This window comes from Amborella trichopoda, chromosome 9, assembly GCF_054954075.1.
Source record: "Amborella trichopoda isolate Santa Cruz 75 chromosome 9, AtrichopodaSantaCruz75HAP2 v2.0, whole genome shotgun sequence".
In the NCBI taxonomy this organism is placed as follows: domain Eukaryota; kingdom Viridiplantae; phylum Streptophyta; class Magnoliopsida; order Amborellales; family Amborellaceae; genus Amborella; species Amborella trichopoda.
This window is the reverse complement of record NC_142344.1, coordinates 43,511,500-43,535,770: the sequence shown is the minus strand read 5'-3', so window position 1 is coordinate 43,535,770 and position 24,271 is coordinate 43,511,500. Positions and strand designations below refer to the sequence as shown.

Genomic DNA, 24,271 nt, shown 5'->3' with positions numbered 1-24,271 from the left:
GATCATTATGGATGACAGGCCTAGAATATATTTTATGACCTAGATCCTTATTTTTCCGCTCCTTGCCTTGCGGTTTGGTCCATTGCTAACACTACGGTTGCTTGGGGCAAACAATGACCACATGAGACATGCAGGAAACGGATCTCGAAAATGTTCATTATCTAAGGGCTGAGGTTTGGATAAGCTGCCTGCCTTATACTATATGAGTAAAGGCGCACCACTAAATTTTGCTGGAAGATGTAGTTTTGGTCTCGAGAACTTTTAGATGGCTTGCAAGTCCATGTTTAACCACAATTATAAAATTTAAATTTCTTAAAAACAGTATAGATCGAGCAAATCCATAACACATGAGAATCTTGAAAATAGACGGTCCATATAACTTGTTACAAGATGCACTATTTCAAGGACTTGAAATTCTTTTTCTTTTCTTTTCTTTTTTTCTTTATTTTCATACATCTTAAGGTTGAGATGATTTATTGGAAGGTGTTGAGCATTGAAATACTCTTTATCTAACGATTTCTACTCTCTCAGGAGTAGGATACACATTCACTCCCTGCGATAAAACCTTACATAGAATTAATTTTGGGGATATAACCTATTTGACCCATAAGTTAATATCAATAAAACAAAGAAAAAAACATTCTAATAATACCCTCTATGCACTTTAAAACAATATTGTTTTGAGATTGAGTAGGGACTATTTAATTTTAGATGGTAAGATCTAGAAAATTCTCTTCTTCTTTTTTTAGCCGTCCTTTTAGAATGATCATCTAGTAATTCTTAAGTAGTTCCCAAACTTTTAAGTTGAAAAAAACTTCCAAGTAGGTCTTTTGATTGAGGGACTAGAAATAAACTATGCACTTAAGGAAGCATAGTATAATTTCCCATGCTCTTTTCTACATGATTTTTGAGATGCTCTTACTTCTATAGTATAAGGTTGCAACCTTACAAAAAAAATTTCCTTAGCTAAGTTCTACAAAAATTAGAAATAATCTTCATCTATTTCAGCTTAAACATGCAATCATCATATTTCTTCTCTGGTTCTTTAATGGTAATCTAGGAAAGGATGGCTTAGCACGTTAAATACAGAAAAAGTATTTCTAGGGAAGGATGGCTTAGCACGTTAAATACAGAAAAAGTATTTGGTGAGTCATCAAATCATGTTTGAAGGGACTAGCAAGCGAAGCACATCTGAAATTTATACAATTTCCACCTCAGATTGATGCACTTGAAGTTCCAAAAACAAATGAACTTTGAATAAATGAAGTGAATTTTTGAATAAATGAAGTGAATGATCCAAAAGGATTCACAAAATAGAAGACTCAAAATTATTTTGTTCTTTTATATTCATCATTCTAGTGGTGTTGATGACAAGCTCATAAACTCTAAGATCAAAATCCATATTCAACATAGATTTGTGAAATAGTGCACTCACTGCAATAGGTTTATTGCCACATCCAAATCCAAACCCACCGTTAAACAAAGAATATGATAAAGTATCCCCCATGCTCTGCCTAGTTAAAGGGGACCTTTTGATATGCTCACGTCCTGGGTGGTCATGCCAAATCATATAATTAGAGGGTCTAGCACCCCAAAGCTAGTTTGGGATACTTTTCTTGTGAAGCAATTCTCGGACTAGTACTATCTAAGCTCAGTGACAATTACCTTGATTGAGATATTATCAATATGATTTAACAACACAAAATCATATTTGTCCTTTTAATTTATCTGGTACTTCCCAAACTTTAATACATTAAATAAAAGATATTATTGATTATGAAATATCGAAATTAATAATTACAAAATTAAATTATACTCAATAAAAACTTAAATTGTTAAAAAATTACAAAAAGCAAAGTTGACCACATTAAAAGTCCTCCCCAACATGATAGAGCAATTATAGCAGTAAGATATTAACTTTCCTACCTCGCGGGATTACAAGATATTGAGTTTCCTATTTTATGGTTTACATGAAATATGTTTCTAAAAGAACAAAGTTGTATCTCTGAAAATCTCTTGTAAACCAGAATAATCTGTATTACTGAATTACTGGTTTACCCTCTTGCCAAACCACATATTAGGTAGGTTTATGTGGACTTTATGAGCCTTAAGGGAGATTGCATAAAATATTTGAATAAATGAATCATAAACTCAGTAGGAGTGAGTTCCTCTTGTGGACCATATTAGGAAAATGTAGTTTGCCGATACTCGGACTAGGCTCGACGTGCTAGGCCAGCCGAGTTGGAAAGACCCAAAGTCGTTGGCATAAAGATATAATTGATGAGGGTTTAGTGGGTTAGTCCTTGATGAGGTCGGAGTATGCCCGGATGAGAGCCGAAGGACTGTGACCCTTATGTGTGATGAATAACCTATAGAGACAAGGCTAAAACATCATCGTTGTATCATCACATGGTATATGCATATATAGTCATATTGAGATAAATATCCACTATTGAAGGTGAAGTATGCACATATGCAAGAGATTACTCTATGCATCATAGAGTCATGGTTGCTTCATGGTCTAACGGATCATCGTTTGTATCTAGGGGAGAACCTGAAATCCATAGACTGTAATTACATCCCCTAGCCCATTGATTGACTTTGACAGTCCAATTATGAGCCCTTGCAGTTGATTGTGGGTCATAGGAACTGGTGAGTTAGTTTGAGAAAGCTGGTGTGGATCGTGATCCACATTTGAAGGTAGAGCGCTCCTGTGTCTTGATTAAATCCTACACCTATTCAAATCTGATTCTCATCAAAATTAATTTAATTTAATTAATTTTATGTTATTTTATTTTTAGAATGGTTATTTCAATTTTTATGAATCTTCTGATATTTTAATTTTGTCATTTAGATTTATAAATCAAGATAAATTCATTTTCTAAAGTCTTAAATAAATTAAAAAGATTTCAATCCCAAAAAAACAAATTTTATTATTTCTAAAAATATGTAGGACCTACCATTATACATAGGAGCCCATTCAAATAGTTTTATTGGATTGGGTGGGGCCCATGGCAGGCCACAATGGGTGGCATGCCCCCCCCAATGAAGAGTTGTCTTCTTACCAAAAATTGTGAGAAGCATCTCATGCTAGTTGGCTTTCCTTTTGTGGAGAGAAGCCTACTTGCATTAAAGGAATCAAATATGTGGTTTAGAAAATCTTGAAAATCAAGAAGGTCTGATTGAGAAATAAAGAATGAATATTTACTAGTAGAGAAATTAAAGAAATGTTTTTCTTATTTAACCTATTTGATGGGAATAGGCTTAAGAATGAGAGGATAAGGTTCTAGCACCTTCCTTAGCATCTTGATGGAGGATCTAAGTAATGAATAACTCATATCTCTCACCCCTTCTTCTCTCTTCTCTCTCTAAAGTTACTCTTTCTCTCTCTCAAAGTTCTCTAAGAGGCATGCCCCTCTCTAGGTTAGCTCTCTCTCTCGCAAGACAACCTAAGGGCCATGCCCCACCATAGCCTATCTATTTCTCTCAACCCTAAGGGGGCCAAGCCCCAACCTACTATCTCCATCTTTCTCTATTTGGGTTTCAAAGGGGCGCATCTAGGCTAGGTTATCTTTTCGGGGTGGCTAAGAGAAACACATCCCTAGCTAAGTAGATATTTCTCTCATTAGAATTTCTATCTCTCATCTCTCAAAGGTTCATGAATAAGGGGTTAAAACTAGACTATGGCATTGAGGCTGTAGTTGGGTGGTTCTAGATCAAGATCCATGTGCATTGATTGGGTTTTACCAAAAAAAGGAGAAATCAAGAGACTGATCAAAGATCTTGAGTACCATTGGAAGGGCGAGATTTGGCTTGAGGTGTACTAATCCTAGTTGAGGTAATCTCTGGCGATTTTACTTCTTTAAAGTTTTCTTTATATTATGTTCTTCATTTCGCATAAAACAAAGAGTTTAAGTTTGTTATTATTGTGTAAAAGCTTTGTTTTAGATGGTATTAAGTAATATCCCATTTTTCCTTTGTTTATTTTTTTCAAGTGAAAAAGAAAATTTTAAAATATATACATCTTGCATTATCACATAGTCCATCTTTCATTGGTATCAGAACTTGGATTCTTGCTACATCTAGGTTTTTGTTTTTTTTTTTCTATTTTTTGAGTCCTAGATTAATTTTTGGGAAAGAGATAGATGGCCGCATGCACTATGAGTTCCTTTAAACTGAAAGTTTTAATGGAACCAACTATTCCTCATGGAAGCGAAAGTAGTATATGTGCCCTACGAGATGGGGTTAGATGAGATTTTGACAATGCATCGCCCTCTTCGTCCAACAAGTGATTCATCCCAAGATACTAACGATGAATCCGCTACTTGGAAGGGCAAAAATATGCGAGCTAGGCATATCTTGCTTTGTGTGATGGATGACTCATATGCATCCGAATGTGAGTCAATTAGCACGGCTAAAGGGATGCATGTGAGACTTAAAAAGGAGTATGCAGATCCGTCCATTATGAAAAAATTCATTGCCATGAAAAAATACATTGAGCATAAGATGAATGAGGGCACAAATACGTTGGATCATGTGCATACCTTTCATGTACTTCTTCGTGATGTGCAAGATACCGACATGCTACCCAAAGAACCCATGTAAATGGTTCATCTTATGAACTCACTTCCCAACTCTGAGGACACCTTTACATGTCCCTCTCGACAAGACAAAAGGCTCCTTAACTTGAGGAGCTAATCACCCTTCTCAAGGGTGAAGAAGAAGGAAGGAATAATTAAACCCTTCTTTAAGCCTTTCAAGGGAAGGGAAAGAACGTCTATACAAAGAAGAGATGAAATAAGGAGAGTGCATATAAAGGGAAAAGAGAGACTAAAGCCCATTTTGTTTGCAAAAAGGTTGTTCATATAGCAAGAGATTCTAGGTCAAATAAGAATTTTGGGACCAAGAAGGAACTTGCTTGTGTGATCTTCAAAACTTTGCTAGCCAACCTCTAGGGTGTATTTTGGTGTCTTGACTCAGGAGCTACGGCTCACATGGCAAACACAAAAGATGGGTTATGATTTTTCACTCCCATGGGGCCGGGTGAGCAGCATATCTTTATCAAAGGAAATCAAAAGATAGATGTGTTAAGGGTTGGAGACTACACTCTTGTAATGAAGGATGGGAAATCTTTGATTCTAAAACAAACATTATATGCACCGGATATGAGGAAGTACTTGATTTCGGTTCCTAAGATGGCCAAATCCGGTTTTGTCACTACCTTCATTGGTGATAAGTTCATAGTGAAAAAATTGGAATGATGTTGTGATGACCGGTTAGCCTGTGGACGGTCTTTACTTAATTAAAATAAATGAAGTGATTGCTTATATCTCGTCTTCAAATACTTTGGATGCTTATTTGTGGCGTTTGTGTTTAGGGCACATAGGGTTTAATAGAATGGAAAGACTAAGAAAAGATGAGATCCTTCAAAATTATAAAGGAGATTTATCTAAAGTATGCTAATCATGTGTGTAAAGAAAATTAATAAGGAAAAGCTACACCGGGGCACAAAGAACTATTAATGTATTAAAAATCATACATAGCAACATATACCGTCTAATGAATGTGGCTACCAAAAGCCGCAAAGGATACTTCATCACTTTTATTAATGACCACTTGCAATATGACCATATGTATCTAATGCACACTAAATCCGAGGCCTTAGAAAAATCAAGATTCTCAAAGCAGAGGTAGAAAACCAAACCAACTTGAAAATCAAAGTGCTTAAAATCGATGGAAGCTACGAGTACTGTTATGAACTCTTTAAGGACTTGTGTGTAGAGCATAAAATTATCCATCAATATATTATACCTTACACATCAAAACAAATTGGAGTTGCCAAGAGATGAAATAAGACCTCCGTAGAGATGGTAAGAAGTATGATGGGGCAAAAGTTATCCCTAGTCTTTTAGGGAGAAGCAGTATTAACAGCCGGTTGCATTATAAATAGGACTCCCACCAAAGTTACCCCTCTTGCTCCTCCCGAAATATTCATTGGTCGTACTTTATCCCACGATCACCTCAAAGTATGAGGTTGCTCGGCCCATGTACTCATCCCATACCAAAACTGAATAAAGCTAGATCCCAAAACTGTCAAAACTATATTCATTGGCTACCCTGACCATGTTAAGGGGTATCAATTCTATAACCTTGAAAATGGAGCGGTTATTGAAAGTTGAGATGCCCACTTCTTTGAGAATGAATTCTTTGAAGCAAAAATTAGTCGTAAGAACAACGATCTCCATGAACTGGCAAGTGACAAGGCTGAGAATCGAGAACCTGAACCTGAACTCCAATCTCAACTTGAACCCGAAATTGAAACCAAACTAAGGAAAAGTAATTGAATTAACCAACCTGGGGGAGCACTATGATAGGATTGGGGATGAACCAGATAGCGAACCTAAAACCTACCGTGAAGCCATAACCTGTTCTAAAAAGAGCTATTGGGTAGAAGACATGAAAGATAAATACTCCTCCATAAACCAAAATCATGTTTGGGAACTAGTACCACTACCTCCTAAATGAAAGGCCATTGGGTGCAAATGGATTTTTAAGAAGAAGCTTAACTCAAAAGGGAAACTAAAAAAATACAAGGCTAGGCTAGTAGTCAAGGGATTCACCCAAAAGATAGGGATAGACTATGATGAAACATTTTCTCTTGTTGCCAAAATGCAATCCATTATAATCCTTATAGCCATAGAAGTCTATTTTAACTTTGAAATCCATCAAATGGATGTTAAAACTGCCTTTCTAAATAGGGACTTAGAAGATGAAATTTATATGAACCAACTTGATGGTTTTGAAGAAAAATAGAAAGTAAATCTTGTGTGCAAACTTAACAAATCCCTCTATGGCTTAAAACAAGCATCGCATTAGTGATACATTCAATTCCAAGAGACTCTGTCTTTGGCAGGTTTTGCCTCTAACAAAAAAGACTACTGTATCTATAAAAATGTCCATGGGAGTGATGTCGTATTCATCTCTTTATATGTGGATGATATGCTAATCATTAGTAACTCAATAAACTTCATGTTGGAAACTACGAAATTCCGTGCACAATATTTTAATATGAAGGATCTTGAAGAAGCTTCAAATGTGTTGAGCATAAATATTATAAAAAGCTAGAATGAGAGAACCATTCAACTTTCCCAAGAAACCTACTGCAAAAAGGTATTGAAAAAGTTTGATATGGATAAATGTACGCCCATGTCAACCCCGATCGACAAGAGGACCAAGCTTAGTAACAAGATTTGCCCTAGTGACGACGACATAGAAGAAAAGAGAATAATGGAGAGAGTCACACATAGAAGTTCAGTGGAATCTCTTACGTTTGTAATGACGAGAACAAGACCTGATTTATCTTTCGTCATGAGCATGGTTAACCGGTTCTAATGTAATCATGGATTAGATCATTGGAAAGAGGTTAAGAGAATCTTGAGATATTTGAAAGGGACTGTGAACTATGCACTTACATATGAAGGAGGAACGGAAATAGCTCTGGCTTGATATTCCGATGCGAGTTACCAAGGAGATCTGGGTAATATGAAGTCTACATTCGGATATGTGTTTATGCTTGGGGGAGGAACTGTTTCTTAGAAGTCGAAGGAACAGGATGTGGTGACATTGTCCACAATGAAATTAAAATATGTGGTAAGTTACTTGAAAGCCAAGGAGGCATTATGGATTAAGAAATATATTAATCAACTCGACTTTCAGCTAATCCAGTGTGGGGCCATGAGACTCTTCTGCGAAAACATCGCCGCTACATGTTTATCAAAAGAACTCTGATTCCATAAGAAGTCCAAGCATATAAAGACCTTCTTTTATTATATATGTAATAAGGTGCAGTGTAGAGAGATCGACATCAACTACATACCTACAGAAATGATGATAGCTGATCTACTCACAGAAGGGCTGGCTCCTAAGTAAGAGAGATGAGAATGACATAAAATAAGGAAGAGAGATTGTAAGGCCTCCAAAGTCCAAGTGGAAGATGTTGGGTTTATGTGGCCTTTAAAAGCCTTAAGAGATATTGTATAAAACATTTGAATTTAAATAAATCATAAACTCAGTGGAAGTGTGGTCCTCTTGTGGACGATATTAGGCAAATACAATTTGTAGATACTCTGACTAGGCTCGACATACTAGGCCAGCCAAGTTGGAAAAACCCAAGGTACCTGGGTATAGAGATATAACCGATGAGAGTTTAGTGGGCTAGCCCTTGATGAGGTTGGAGTATACCCAGATGAGAGCTGAGGGACTGTGTGACCCTTGTGTGTGATGAATATTATATAGAGACAAGGTTAAAACCTAATCATTATATCATCATACGGTATGTACACATATAGCCGTATTGAGATAGAAATCCACCATTGAAAATGAAGCATGTACATGTACGAAAAATTACCCCTATGTACTAAATTATCATGATTGCATCATGCTCTAGCGAATCATGGTTTGTCTCTAGAGAAGAACCTGAAATCCACAGACTGAGATTACACACCTAACCCATTGATTGCCTTTGGTACTCCAATCATGAGTCACTGCAGTGGCCTATGGGTTATGGGATTTGCTAAGTCAGTTTGAAAAATCTAGTGAGGGCTGTGATCCACAGTTGAAAGTATAGTGCTCATGTGCGTTGATTAAATCCTAGACTTAGTCGGAATCGATTCCCATCAAAATTAATTTAATTTAATTAATTTTATATTATTTGATTTTTTTAGGGTGTTTATTTGAATTTTTATAAATCTTATGATATTTTAATTTTGTCATATGGATTTATAAATAAAGAGAAATTCATTTTCTAAAGTCTTGAATAAATTAAGAATATTTAAATCCTAAAAATTCAAATTTTATTATTTCTAATAATATGTGGGACCTATGATTATACCTGGGGGGCCATTTAAATAGCTTTATTGGATTGGGTGGGGCCCATGGGAGGCCATAATGGGTGGCACGCCTCACCCATGAAGAGTTGTCTTCTTACTAAAAATGATGAGAAGCATCTTATGCTAGTTGGCTTTCCTTTTGTGGAGAGAAACCTACCTGTATTAAAGGAATGAAATATATGGTTTTAGAAAATCTTGAGAATCAAGAAGTCTTGATTGAGAAATAGGAAATGAATATTTACTAATAGAGAAAGTAAAGAAATATTTTTTTATTTAATGGGAGTAAGTTTAGGAAGTGGAGAATAAGGTTCTAGCATCTTTCTTAGTATTTTGATGGTAGATCTTAAGAATAGATGACTCATATCTCTCACCAACAAGTCTCCCCAGATTGACGGTCAAAATTTGCTCTTACCATTCATCCCAAATCTTAATACCTAAAAAATATATAAATATGATCATTCACCCTCTCAAGATCTCTACATTGACTGTCAAAATTTGCTCTTACCATTCATCCCAAATCCTAATACCTAAAAAATATATAAATATGATCATTCACCCTCTCAAGATCTCTACACCTATTTTTCTCTCTTCTATCTCTAAAATTATTATCTCTTATTCAAAGCTCGCTAAGGGGCATGCCCCACTCTAGGTTAGCTCTTTCTCTCTCAAGACAAACTAAGAGGCACGCCCAACATAGCCTACCTCTCTTTCTGAACCCTCAAGGGGCTACGCCCCAACCTACTATCTCCATCTTTCTCTATTTGGGTTTCAAAGGGGCACACCTAGGCTAGGCTACTGTAACAATCCAAAAACTTAAATATATATATATATATATATATATATATATATATATATATATATATATATTAATAATGTTAATAGAAATAAATAATTTTGAAGTGATAATTCATTATGTCGAAAATAATTAGTATTCTCTCATAATGATTAGTATTATACCCAATATTCATCGGCCGGTAACTTCACATTTTTTCTTGAAGATGCCAAATAATAGGAGCATTAGCTTTTTATAAAAATGTTTCAATAATAAAAAAAGTTTTGGATGGTGCAATTGTATTTGGGTGGACCTTAGGTCCACCATCAATTGCTTTAAGGTTTTACATGGAAAGTAGGTTTTGGCCATTTAGGTGGCGGCTCAACAACCAAATTCTTGGGGTGTGACACTTCTTAACTGAGGTGTCACGAATGCCTTTGTCTTCTCCATCTCCTTCCATACACCACCTCTGTCATTATCTCTCTCTGTGTCACGAATGCCTTTTTCTTCTCCATCTCCTTCCATACACCTCCTCTGTCATTATCTCTCTCTATATCTCCTTCTCCAATCAACGCATTTAGTTAACCCACAAGTTGAGCATAGAGGAGAGTCTAAATAAGAAAGAGAGAGAGAGAGAGATTGGGAAGAACGGCCCCATAATGAGCTTAGTAGGATTACCTTGTGGTATCCCATGGTGCACACTACCTTTGAAGATCCATAGTCATCAAAAGTAAGCGATCTCATTGCCTCGAAGAATAATCTTTTTAATAAAAATTGTGATATTTTATCTATTATAAAATATTTTAAATGCTGTAAATTATTAGGAATAAATGTGATATTTCCCCTTTTAGTAAAATTGTGTTCTACTGTTTTTGAATATTTAGACATTGTAAATTTCACATGCAAATGACTGCCTTATTATTTGAAAACTGATATTTTTGCAATTGATTATAGCATTGTCTGTGAAATGTTTATTTGAGAATTAACATCCCATAAATTGTGATAATTCCGTATTCTTGAATTTCTATAAGAGTTTTTCTATACATATTAGATTGACAATTATGCTAGAATGTCTTTACAAACTACTACCTTTCTAAAATTGAGCCCAAAATATTTGACTGGTTATTTTTGAAATGTTATTAAAAGTGACTGGTATTAATGGTTTCAGTGAAATGCATGTTAATAATTTTAGTGATATATTGAGTACATGATATTGTTGCTTTCGAATGTTTAAAAAGATTTAGAAATACTTTAAGTATGCAAGTGGACTCATCCGGTTCGCCGTTGAGGTATAAGTGGACCTATCCGGTACGTCGGTAGGGATTAAGTGGACTCATCCGGTACGCCGGTGAGGTATAAGTGGATCTGCAGGGATTAAGTGGACCTATCTGGGACGCCGATGGGGATTAAGTGGACCCATCAGGACGCTGATGACGTATATAGGTGACCTACATGGGACGCCAGTAGGGTAATTTGTGAAATCCTTTGAATTAGGCACTGCCGTTAAAATGTTATATGCATTTCAATTATTCGGATTGTACCTACTTATGCATTTTTTAAAGTGAAACTATTAATGCATTTCTGTTAATAGATCTCCGTTTTGAAAATATTGATATCTTTCAACCATGATTATTTTTAGGATTATGATGATCACTTATTGAGTAGCCAAACTCATAAAATTATGGTAAACATTTTTTTTTTCAGGATAACTGCGGTTTCATTTTGAGTACTCGTTAGGATAAACTCTTGAAGATATTGTAGTTGTGCTTAAACTTTCTTTTGTTACTTTGTAAGAATTCGCCATTGTAAATTTGTCCTAAAAACAGATGTATATATGTTTTGACTGTCACATCTCAGGAATAGCAGTGTTGTAAATTCTTGGGGCATGACAATTATGGTATCAGAGCAATAGGTTTAAGATCTTAGGAAATATAAAAAGAATGTACTTAGAGTCACATTTATTGCGTGTACAGACCGGGACGAAGTCAAGATCCAGAATAGCTGAAGCTAATATGGAAGGAGTTCACAAAACCTTGGAAAATATGGTTGCTCTAATGCTACATCAGATGGAAAACAACAATCCACCCTGGCAATGGTGGGAGTAATATCAAACAATTTAATAAATTGAACCCACGTTCTTTAAAGGGTGTTGTAAACCCACTGGAAGCCGAGGGATGGATTATGCAATTGGTGAAAATATTCGAGGTAATGGAATGTCCTGATGGTAGGAAGGTGACCTTGGCAGTTTTTATGTTAGAAGGTGAAGCACAACATTGGTGGCGAATGACGAAAGGAGTATTGGTCAAAGAAAATAAACCCTTGACTTGGGAAGTATTTCTAAAGGCATTAATGAAAAGTATTTCCCATATTTTATTTGAGACAAAAAAGAAATGAAATTTTTGAAATTAATCCAAGGAAACCGGACAGTAGCACAGTATGAGGCCAAATTTACTGAATTGGCCAGGTTTGCACCATAGATGATTAACAATGAAGCAAGAAAGGTGAAAAAAATTTGAAAGGGTTCTCAGACCAGCTATTAGAAGCAGAATATCAGTCCTAAAATTAAGAACTTATGTTGAAATAGTGGATCGAACCCAAATTGTCGAAAAAGATTTCGAAGATTACCAAATGATAAAAAATCAGAAAAGTCAGGTTAGACCCACACTATCTGATCAACAATAGTTTGAAAGGGCAAACAAGAAGCTAAGGTCCTTGTTATTGGAATACTGGAGCCTGTTTTAAATGTGAAAAATTGGGGCACCAGATTAGAGAATGTCCTAGCTTACAGATGCAACAACTTCCAAAGCAAGCAGAGATAACTCAAAAGCCTCAGATGAAGGGAAGAGTATTTGCGATCACCCAGCAATATGCTCAGGCCTCAAAATCAGTGATCCAAGGTATTCTTATTATCTTTCAAAAAGTAGCTCATATTTTGATTGATCCTGGATCTACTCATTCATTTGTGTCCCCACACTTTGCATGCCACTTAAAGGTAGAACCAGAACAATTAGAATACATTCTAGTGTACAAATCCTGTGTAATAAAGATAGAAGAAAAGGACCTGACGGTTGATTTAATATTCTTAAAAATTCAAGATTTTGATGTAACCTTAAGCATGGATTAGCTTTCTGCATACCATGCAAGTATTGATTATTACAAGAAAATAGTTACCTTTAGTATTCCGAATCAACCGTATTTTAATGGTGTCAAAGAAGACTCCCCATCATATTTAATCTTCTGTATTCGTGCTAATCGCCTCTTTCGAAAAAGGTGTCAAGGCTTTCTTGCTTATATCAAAGAAGATAGGAAGGAAGAGATAAATTTGGATACCACTTCGGTTATTTGAGAATTTCCCGACGTTTTCCCTGAAGAATTGCCAAGATTACCTCTTGATACGAAAATTGAATTCTCTATTGAATTATTGCCAAGGGTAGCCCCAATTTCTAAGGCAACTTATAGAATGGCACCTGCAGAACTTAAACAACAATTGGAAGAATTATTAGATAAAGGTTTTATCAGGCCTAGTGTGTCACCTTGGGGTGCTCCGGTATTGTTTGTTAAAAAGAAAGATGGGACCATGAGATTGTGTATTGATTATAGACAGTTGAACTAAGTGACAGTGAAAAATAAGTATCCATTACCTAAAATTGATGATTTATTTGATCAATTACAAAGATCACAAGTGTTTTAAAACATTGTTATTAGTTCTGGATACCATCAGCTTAAGATTAAAAGTGAAGATGTTCCCAAGACAACTTTCAGAACAAGGTATGACCATTATGAATTTTTAGTCATGCCTTTTGGATTAATCAATGCACCGACTGCATTTATGGATTTGATGAATCGGGTCTTTAAGCCCTTTTTGGATAAATTTATTTTGGTATTCATCGATGATCTTTTAATTATTCCAAGAATCAGAAGGAACATGCGCAACATGTAAGAATGGTATTGCAAATATTAAGAGAAAAGAAATCGTTTGCCAAACTTAGTAAATGTGAATTTTGGCTTGAACAAGTGACATTTTTAAGACATGTCATATCAAAGGAAGGTCTATCAGTTGATCATTCAAAGGTTGAAGCCGTTGTTAATTAAAAACAACCAAGTAATATGACTGAAGTTCGAAGCTTTTTGGGATTGGCAGGATATTATAGAAAATTTGTAGAAGGATTTTCTCGAATCGCAACCCTATTGACTCGATTGACATAGAAAAATGTCAAATTTGAGGGGAGTGGGGGATTTGTGATTTATAGTGATGCTTCACATAAAGGCTTGGGCTGTGTATTAATACATTATGAGAAAGTAGTGGCATACGCTTCCAGACAGTTGAAAGAATATGAGAAAAAATATCCAATTCAAGACTTGAAGCTGGCTGTAATAGTATTCGCTTTGAAAATGTGGAGGCATTATCTATATGATGAGAAATTCGAAATATACACGGATCATAAGAGCTTGAAATACCTCTTCTCTCAAAAGGATTTAAATATGCGACAGATAAGATGGATGGATTTCTTAATAGATTATGATTGTACAATCCATTATCATTCAAGAAAAACTAATGTTGTGGCCGACGCTCTAAGTAGAAAATCTACGAGAGTCTTAGTTCATCTAATGATCCAAAAAATGAGATTATTAGAGGAAATAGTAGATTGGCATTTGGTTCCGTCCATTAATGGTGTGGTAAGTATGATTGTCAACATTAGGGCAGAACCCCAATTAATCAAACAGATGCGATCGGCACAAAAAAAAGACCCTTAGCTTATAACAATTGTAGAAGAGGTGAAGCTGAGGAAGAGAGACGAATTCTCTATATATAGTGAGGATTTGCTAAGATTCAAAGGTCGGGTCTGTGTCCCGAATGATGAGAGTGTGAAGAAAGCTATTTAAGAAGAAGCACATCACTCTCGTTATACGATACATCCCGGAAGTATTAAAATGTATCAGAACCTGAAGAAAACATTTTGGTGGAGTAATATGAAAAAAAAGGTAGCACTATTTGTGTTTAAGTGCCTAACATACCAGCAAGTAAAAGCTGAGCATCAAAGGCCCGCTTGGTTGTTGCAGCCTTTACCCATACCAGAGTGGAAGTGGGAGCACATCTCTATAGATTTTGTCTCTAGCTTGCCTAGAACAAATTCAAGACATGATAGCATTTGGGTCATTGTGGACCGGCTGACCAAAGCTGCCCATTTTCTGCTGATTCGCACGACATACACTTTGGATCGACTGGCCCAGATGTACATTAAGGATATAGTGCGGTTGCATGGAGTTCCGTCAGTATTGTATCGGATAGGGATACTCGGTTTACTTCTAAATTTTGGGCTAGCCTATAGTCAGCTATGAGGACGAGGCTCACATTTAGCACTGCCTTTCACCCCCAAACTGATGGACAATCGGAGAGGACCATCCAAACTTTGGAAGATATACTAAGGGCCTGTGTCATTGACTTTACAGGAGCTGGGACAACCATGTACCCCTGATTGAGTTTGCTTATAATAATAGCTTCCAAGCCAGTATTCAGATGGCACCATATGAAGCCCTGTATGGAAGGAAATATAGGTCACCCATCTGTTGGGACGAGGTTGGTGAAAGAAAGCTTTTGGGGCAAAAAATTGTCCAGGTAATCACAGATAAGATAACATTAATTCAAGAAAGGCTCAAGACAGCTCAGAGTCGACAAAAGAGTTATGCCGATAACCGACGAAGATATATTGAATTTGAGGAAGGTGATCGAGTTTTCCTAAAGATCTCACCAATAAAAGACATTATGGGATTCGGCAAGAAAGGAAAGCTGAGCCCACGTTACAACGGACCATTTGAAATCCTAGAAAGAATCAGAGGTGTCGCTTATAGACTTGCTTTACCACCCGAATTGGTAAACGTCCATAATGTCTTCCATGTATCATCACTACGAAAACATCGGCCCGACCCATCCCATATCTTGAAATATGAACCTTTACCAATCAGGAAGGACCTATCCTTCATTGAGCAGCCAATTTTGATACTAGATAGAAGGGTACAAGTGTTGCGCAACAAAGAGATTCTTTTGGTCTGTATATTATGGCAGTACCATTCAAGAGAGAAGTCGACTTGGGAACGAGAAGACGATATCAAAGAAAAATATCCCTATCTTTTTCAGTAATCAAGTACACAAATTTAGAGGACTAAATTTCCTTAAAGGGGGAAGAATGTAACAATCCTAAAACTTTTGGAAAAAATAAAAATAAATATATATATATATATATATATATATATATATATATTAATGGTGTTAATAGAAATAAATACAAAATAAATAAATAAAATAAATAAATAAAATAAAATAAATAAATAAAATACTTACAGGAAATAAATAATTTTGAAGTGATAATTCATTATGTCGAAAATAATTAGTATTCTCTCATAATGATTAGTATTATGCCCAATATTCATCGGCCGGTAACTTCACATTTTTTCTTGAGGATGCCAAATAATAGGAGCATTAGCTTTTTATAAAAATGTTTCAATAATAAAAAAGTTTTGGATGGTGCAATTGTATTTGGGTGGACCTTAGGTCCACCATCAATTGCTTTAAGGTTTTACATGAAAAGTTTGTCTTGCCCATTAACTGAGGTGTCACAAATGCCTTTTTCTTCTCTCTCCTTCCATACACCGCCTCTCTCTTTATCTCTCTCTATATCTCCTCCTCTTATCTACGCATTCAGTTAACCCACAAGTTGAGCATAGAGGGGAGTCTAAATAAGAATAAGAGGGCGAGAGCGAGAGAAAATGGGAGGAACGGCCCCATAATGAGCTTAGTAGGATTACCCTGTGGTGTCCCATGGAGCACACTACCTTTGAAGATCCATAGTCATCAAAAGTAAGCGATCTTATTGCCTCAAAGAATAATCTGTTTAGTAAAAATTGTGATATTTTACCTATTGTAAAATATTTTAAATGCTGTAAATTATAAGGAATAAATGTGATATTTCCTCTTTTAGTGAAATTGTGAGATTTCTTTCTACTGTTTTTAAATATTTAGACATTGTAAATTTCAAATGCAAATGACTGCCTTATTATTTGAAAACCAATATTTTTGCAATTGATTATAGCATTGTCTGTGAAATGTTTATTTACGAATTAACATCCCATAAGTTGTAATAATTTCGTATTTTTGAATTTTTATAAGAGTTTTTCTATATATATTAGATTGGCAATTATGCTAGAATGTCTTTACGAACTGCTACCTTTCTAAGTTTGAGCCCAAAATATTTGACTGGTTATTTTTGAAATGTTATTGAAAGTGACTGTTATTAATGGTTTCATTGAAATTCGTATTAATAATTTCAGTGATATATTGAGTACATGATATTGTTGCTTTTGAATATTTAAAGAGATTTAGAAATGCTTTAAGTATGCAAGTGGACTCATCCGGTTCGCCGGTGAGGTATAAGTGGACCTATCCGGTATGCCGGTAGGGATTAAGTAGACTCATCCGGTGTGCCAGTGAGGTATAAGTAGACCTGTAAGGATTAAGTGGACCTATCTGGGACGCCGATAGGGATTAAGTGGACCCATCAGGACGCTGATGGGGTATATAGGTGACCTACTTAGGACGCCAGTAGGGTAATTTGTAAAATCTTTTGAATTATGCACTGCCGTTAAAATGTTATATGCATTTCAATTATTCGGATTATACTTAATTATGCATTTTTTAAAGTGAAATTGTTAATGCATTTCTGTTAATAGATCTCCTTTTTGAAAATATTGAAATCTTTCAACCATGATTATTTTTAGGATTATGATGATCACTTACTGAGTAGCCAAACTCATCAAATTATGGTAAACATTTTTTTTTTCAGGATAACTGCGGTTTCATTTTGAGTACTCATCAGGATCAACTCTGGAAGATATTGTAGTTGTGCTTAAACTTTCTTTTGTTACTTTGTAAGAATTCACCATTGTAAATTTTTCTTAAGAAGAGATGTATATATGTTTTGACTGTCACCTCTCAGGAATATCAGTATTATAAATTATTGGGACGTGATAGCTATCTTTTGGTTGGTCACTATGGGAAACACATCCCCAACTAGGTAGATCTTTCTCTCATTAGAATTTCTATCTCTCATCTTTCAATGGTTCATGAATAAGGGGTTAGAACTAGACTAAGGCATTGAGGCTTTAGTTGGGTGGTTCTAGATTGAGATTCATGTATATTGATTGAGTTTTGTCATAAGAAGGAGAAATCAAGAGACCAATCAAAGATCCCGAGCAGTATTGGACGGAGGAGACGGGGTGGAGCAAAGCCCGGTTAAGGTAATCTTAGGCAATTTTACTTCTTTAAAGTTTTATTTATCTTATGTTCTTCTTTTCCCATAAAGCAAAGAGTCTAGGTTGTCTATTATTGTGTAAAAGCTTTGTTTTAGATGGTAGCAAGTGATATCCTTATTTTTATGATTATTATTTCAAGTAAAATTTAATTGTAATAGGACATTGTGAGTGATCTTGCCTGTGAAAAAAAAAAATTAAAATATATAAATCATGCATTATCACATAGTCATTCTTTCATGTATATGCTATGTTGATATATTTCTGTCTTATCTTCTCTATTTCTCTTATTGCAACTTCAACATGGTATCAAAGCCGAAGTCTTGAGACCTATGTAGAACATCACAGTCGATACATTCTGGTTTTTATGTGGTGAGAGTGGATCCTTCACTCTCTCGCTTTTATCAAATTGCTTCCAAGCAGAACCGAGCTCTCTCTTTCTATCTCTCTCTCTCACAATTCTTAGAGTCCGACTTACAAACCTCACCACTGGTGCCAATTCTCGTCTCCAAAAAGCGCTTCAATTATGATCCCTCTTTTCCTTATGCGGTGCTTTTTTCTCCCAATATAAATCTCATCCCGTGGCCTCAAACCAACTTTCAACGGTCCACCCAAAGACCACCCTTCAACACAATCTTTATCTCTTGACTGAAAAGCGAAACACCATGCTCCTCCATTGTATGTCCTACACTGCATCCGCATCTCACTCTGCTCTTGTTTGCATTATTCTCACTTGAGCTAATTTGCTTGTTCGGGGCTTCCTTCAACACATATCTCTTATCATTTTATTGTAGACCGCTCCCAGTTTTCCTTATTGATATTCTAAGAGCTGCTTTTTAGTAGTTGAAATGTTTCATTTCAAATTCACATAGCTAATTTTGGTTTGATTTCATACACATTATTATCTGCAAAGGTTTTTATTATGATAATAACAGGATGCCTTAAAATATCTTGACAAATTCATTAACTGGGCTATTATGATTGGACTCATTAGGCAAATTCTAACATAGCGGAAACAGATAATAAGTGATCAACTAAAGGCCACTTATCCTTTCTCAAACCCAATTTACCCTCTTGAGGATGGTGTTATTCCTTCTGTTCATTTTAATTTTAGCATCTATAGTTCGAACTTCATTATGTGCAATATCAGGTTGCCTTTTAATTAATAGAACCAAAAGAACGATGTACATAGCTCAAATCCTGAAATCCTTTGATGGAGATGGCAAGAGAGTTCTCACAAAAGGATATAAGGAACATTTATTTTTCTGAAGATAGAAACTTATGTTGGCAAGAATATAAAACAAACGCAGAAGAAGACAGAGAGGGTTAGGAAGAGTTTTAATCTTCTCTCTGAATAATTCTCCTTTTTATCTAGATGGAAGGACTCCTACCCGATCTATATGTTTATCTAAATCCTAGATTTAGATAACTCTGTCTAAGGATATTTCTAAAGAGTAAAGTTTATATTAGGTATTTACCTTACATAATCAAAGTAAGATGCGCCTTCAAAGGCTATTAAAAAATGTAGTTTTGGTGCCTATAGTTTTATGATGATTTGAAATTTTATTTTCTTCTAATTATAAAATTTGAGATTGTAAAATAGTGCATATCAGGCGGATCTATAAGCACAAAATTTTGAGAATGGAGGGTCCAAATAATGTGTCATAAGATGAGCTACTTCTAGAACTTGAAATAACCTTTTTCTAATTATAAAATTTAAAGTTTAAAAAATAGTGCATATCAAGCAAATGTATAAGCACTTGAAAATTTTGAAAAATGACATACCAAATAATGTGTCATAAGATTTACTACTTCTAAGACTTGAAATATCTTTTTTTTATACCCATATATTTCGAAGTCTAAATGATCAATTGTAGTGCTTCCCTTCACCAAAACAACCTTCTCCAGTGGATTTCTGAGGTGTACTTAATTTTTCATTACAGGGTTTGCCCCTTTTATAAACTTTTTTCGTTTCTAAATATTTTATTATCCAAAATATATGTCCTAATGCCATTAGGATTCCCATCTCATCTCTATGCCACAAATAAAGTCCCAAATCTCACATTGGCACTTCCACCAACAAATGGTTGAGCCCACCAAAAAAACAAAAAAATATCTCCCACTTATCCCACTACCATTTTGATCTACGTGAAACTCCCGAATGAGTTACGAAGGAAATTAACCGTGACACCTTAAGGAGTGACTGCATTTTTACAGAGAGAAACATATTAATTTTTTCAACAAAAATGATGTGAGACACATGTTCTCTTTTATCCAAATATGCTCTAACCTACACTAAACTCACTTGGCTACATCAGATTGAGTATTTCAACAAATTCCTCATGAACTTTCTATACTCAAGGCACTACTTAACCCTCGTGTACATATGCCCAACTCATCTATTAAAACTTTGTTTGCATGGAAGTAGAAATTCATTTGTAAATACTATAGTATATTAATTACAGTTTTTCGAACAAAAAAATTAAACGGGACATTCTATGTAAAACCATCTATTTTGACGTTGTTGTGCAGCTTATTGAGTGTCATATTGCACACTGGTTCTCAAGGCACTTACTATAGTGTGCCAATGGTCTTCCCTTGGACCTCTTATTATTTTATTTTGACCTTACCATTTTTATAGCTCTATTTCCACCCAACTGAATCATGCATGACTTTGAGACTGACATGCTAAAGTAGCAACATCAAGCTTACTTATCAAATGATGTCGTAGGGAATAGGGATCATCTTATATATCTTTATATATAATTATAACATTCTTGCAAGGGATATATCATGCCATATTTAATTACCACTGGAATGAACCGAAACAACTAACATGGACATCCTTGATGCTCTAGCTAGGCCATCAAACAGGCTACATGATTTGGGAGGAAAACATATCATTCATGTCAATTTCCAGCCATAGAATCTCATCTTGGTTTCTCATCGAGGAAATACATATCTCATGTGTGCCTCATACTCCAATGTCCCAAATTGAGAGCAGTCAACACTGTGCATGCAAATAGAACAAGCTTGGCGATGATGTATCTCACAATGAAATGGCATCCTAATGCACAAGTGTGAATGTCCAATCAAATCATGTGCATATGTGTCAAAAAAAGCACAAAACTATAGATCTCTCAGTTAAATTGTATAAAATCAGTCAACTATAACATTCATGTATGGAAAGAGTTAGACAATGATGATTGGATAGAAAAACAATTAGGGACTCTCAAGTCCTAATTCCTTGACCTTGAGTCCTATACTTCTCTCTGGCTTCCGGCATGGTCATGGGCTCTCCTACAATGAGAGATCATTTGCTTGAATGATCCATGAATAGTCTACAAATTTCTAGAGATAATGGAGTACCTTGTTGACAACCATGTAGACACCCATTTTGAACTTGACCTTATTCCTCGATCCCTGAGTCCTAAAACCATAGACGATAGAAAATGACCTCAATTCATCCTAAATCACTAGAACACATCACTCTAGTTTGATACACTTTAGTCCACATTGAAACTAAATATTTAATAAATTTTCACCAAATCACCAATTTTAGGCTAATTCCATCCAAAATGGCAAGAAATTAAATTAAAAAAGGGGAGAAAATATGTGAAAATATATGATCGCCAGTTGTACCAATTGAAATTTGTTACGAAAATCCGATGGAATTAAAATGGATGGAGGAAAATATGGCATTTGAGATCTTAGGTGGTTAAGCGTCATGGTGTGCAGGCATGAAGGCATAAAACCCACTGTTTCATATCACATATCTAATTAAATTGATGGTCAGGATTAATTTTCCAGGCTAGCTATGCACTTTCTCTCTACATATATAAGTCATTTTCGGGCTGATTTAAAGAAAACACCGAGAGAGATCAATTGCAAACTTTTCAAAATCAATTTGAGGGAACATGTTGATGACCATACTATTTATATACAATGTCAGTGCACTATTCATAGGCCAAAGAACAATAGCATTCAAGATGACATCCACTCACTATTTGAGACATATCTCAAAAACTACAAGGTGAAATGAGCGGAAATTTTGAAAGTTTATATATATATATATATATATATATATATATATATAGTAATGATCCTATGAGACCCTCCGACACTCATGTGTGTACGACCTCAAAGGATCACCATTAAATTTGATACAGATCTCTAGAAAAGTTATCACATGGATGTGAGAATTGACTTTTCAAGAGGTCTATGTCAATTAATGGTGATCCTTTGGGGTCCTACACACATGGGTGTGGGAGGGTCTCATAGGATCATTACTCATATATATATATATATGAAAAGTCTTCCCAATGCCTATAGGCGTTAAGGAACAGTATTTTCGCCCCTCTCATATCCACAGTGCGTTAAATTAATTCAAAACGTAAGGCTGTAATTTATTATTAAAACCCCCACGCGCTAAGGAGTCATTCGTTGAAAAGCTTCAAACCTCACCTAATATCAGCCATAGCCCCTTTCCTCCTACGTGCTCCCTCTCTCTGGAATCAAAGGTTTTCTCTGTGAAGCTCCCCCTCTCTCACTCACCCTCATCTCTGAGGAGCTCCCCCTCTCTCGCTCGTGTCGTCTGTAGTCCATAGTTGAAACTGGAGTACCCCATTATTACAGTTTGAATTCCTAAAACTATATGGATTCTTTTCCCATCATATTAATTTAATTGTGTTCATTTTATTATTGAAATGATTTTAGTTTTATTAGTTGAATTTTTATGAATCTCTCAATATTTTATATATGATTTTTTGGTTTATAATACAGTTATTGATTTTACAAAATTGTAAAAATTCAAATATAAATTATATTTTTTTTATAAAATTTCATAGGGGCCCATAATGCATATGGGCCCACTGTGTGACATGTGGGTGGGGCCCACATGTGCCACATAGGGGTGGCATGCCCCACCCCTTTGGATTCCTTTTTTTGATAGCGTTGCGTTTAAGTTATTTAAATATGGAAAGTGCATCTTAAGACATATGGTCAATTTGTAATATAATAAATATTGACTATATCTTATCTATTTAAGATAGTATATATTAATTTGATATATTCTTATGGAATATATGAGATGGATAATGCAATTTTATGGAATGAATGATATCTTTAATGGATTTAATTTATTTAAATATATTGCTGGGAAAATGGTTTAAGGAAAGGGGGATAATGGTTCATGCACATTCCATAATGTTGATGGCACATCTATGGAATGTATGACTCAGATCTCTCACCCCACAAGTCACCTTGATCAACGGTCCATATTCAATTGCAAGAAATATGCAAACTATGAGAAACCCTAAAGAAACTCTAGACTTAAATTTCACTATAAATAGGGGTGCTCTCCCCCACCTCTACACACCTCTCTCTCTCCCATAAACTCTCTCTTTCTCCTCCTTAGGGGCCACGCCCCTCTCTCTCCTCTCAGATTTTCTCTCTTACTAACTTTCTCTCTCTAAAAGTTTCATAGGGGGCACGCCCCAACCCTAAATCTACTACTCTCTCTCTCTTAACCTAAAGATACTAAGGGTTTGGGAAATCAAGGTTAAAGCTTTAGTTAATTTTGAGGTTAGAGGGTTTTGTAGAGATTTAAGGGTGGTTACTTAGTTTGGCCGAAATTCGCTTTTCCGGTTTGAGATTGAAGCTAGACCGTTGATCCCACATCATTAGATGTGGTGACTCGATGTGGGGTTTAATAAGCCCGGTTGAGGTAATCTCGGCGTCTTCTCTTTTACTTACTTGCTTTCTTTTATTTTTATATTCTCAAGCATAGTATTAGGTTGAATAAATAGCATCAAGTGGTAGAGTTTTATTTTATTATTGTGCTGTTTTATTTTGGAATATTTATTGATAAGACTATCTGTAAGTGATCTTTTTGCCAAAATAAAAAGGGGTAATTCATTAAAAAATAAAAAAAATAAAAAAATAGTATTCTTTGGTAAAATATCACATAAGTCTTTCTTTCATCGATAGCAGAGCTAGTTTTACTTGATTGAGTCTTTTCATATTTTTCTTTGCTTGAGAATAGAAAGGTATGGCGGCTAGTACTTTCATCTCAGAGATTTTGAAAGCTGAAAAATTTGATGGGACCAACTTTGCTTCATGAAAAAGAAAAATAAAATTTGTGTTTTATGAGGAAAACTTGCATGAGGTACTCTTTGAGGACTGACTTCGTCATTCAACTGACGACTCATCTCAAGAAATCAAAGATAAGTATGCCAATTGGAAGAGGAGGAATCTGAGATGCAAACACATTCTTTTGTTTGTCGTGACCGACTCTTATGCTTCTGTG

General features: G+C 35.3%; 1 pseudogene; it reads left to right on the top strand.

Moving 5' to 3' along the window:
- Positions 1 to 4,239: 4,239 nt before the first annotated feature.
- LOC110007694 (putative glutathione S-transferase pseudogene) overlaps positions 4,240 to 24,271 on the top strand; it is a 31,400-nt pseudogene continuing 11,368 nt past the window's right edge.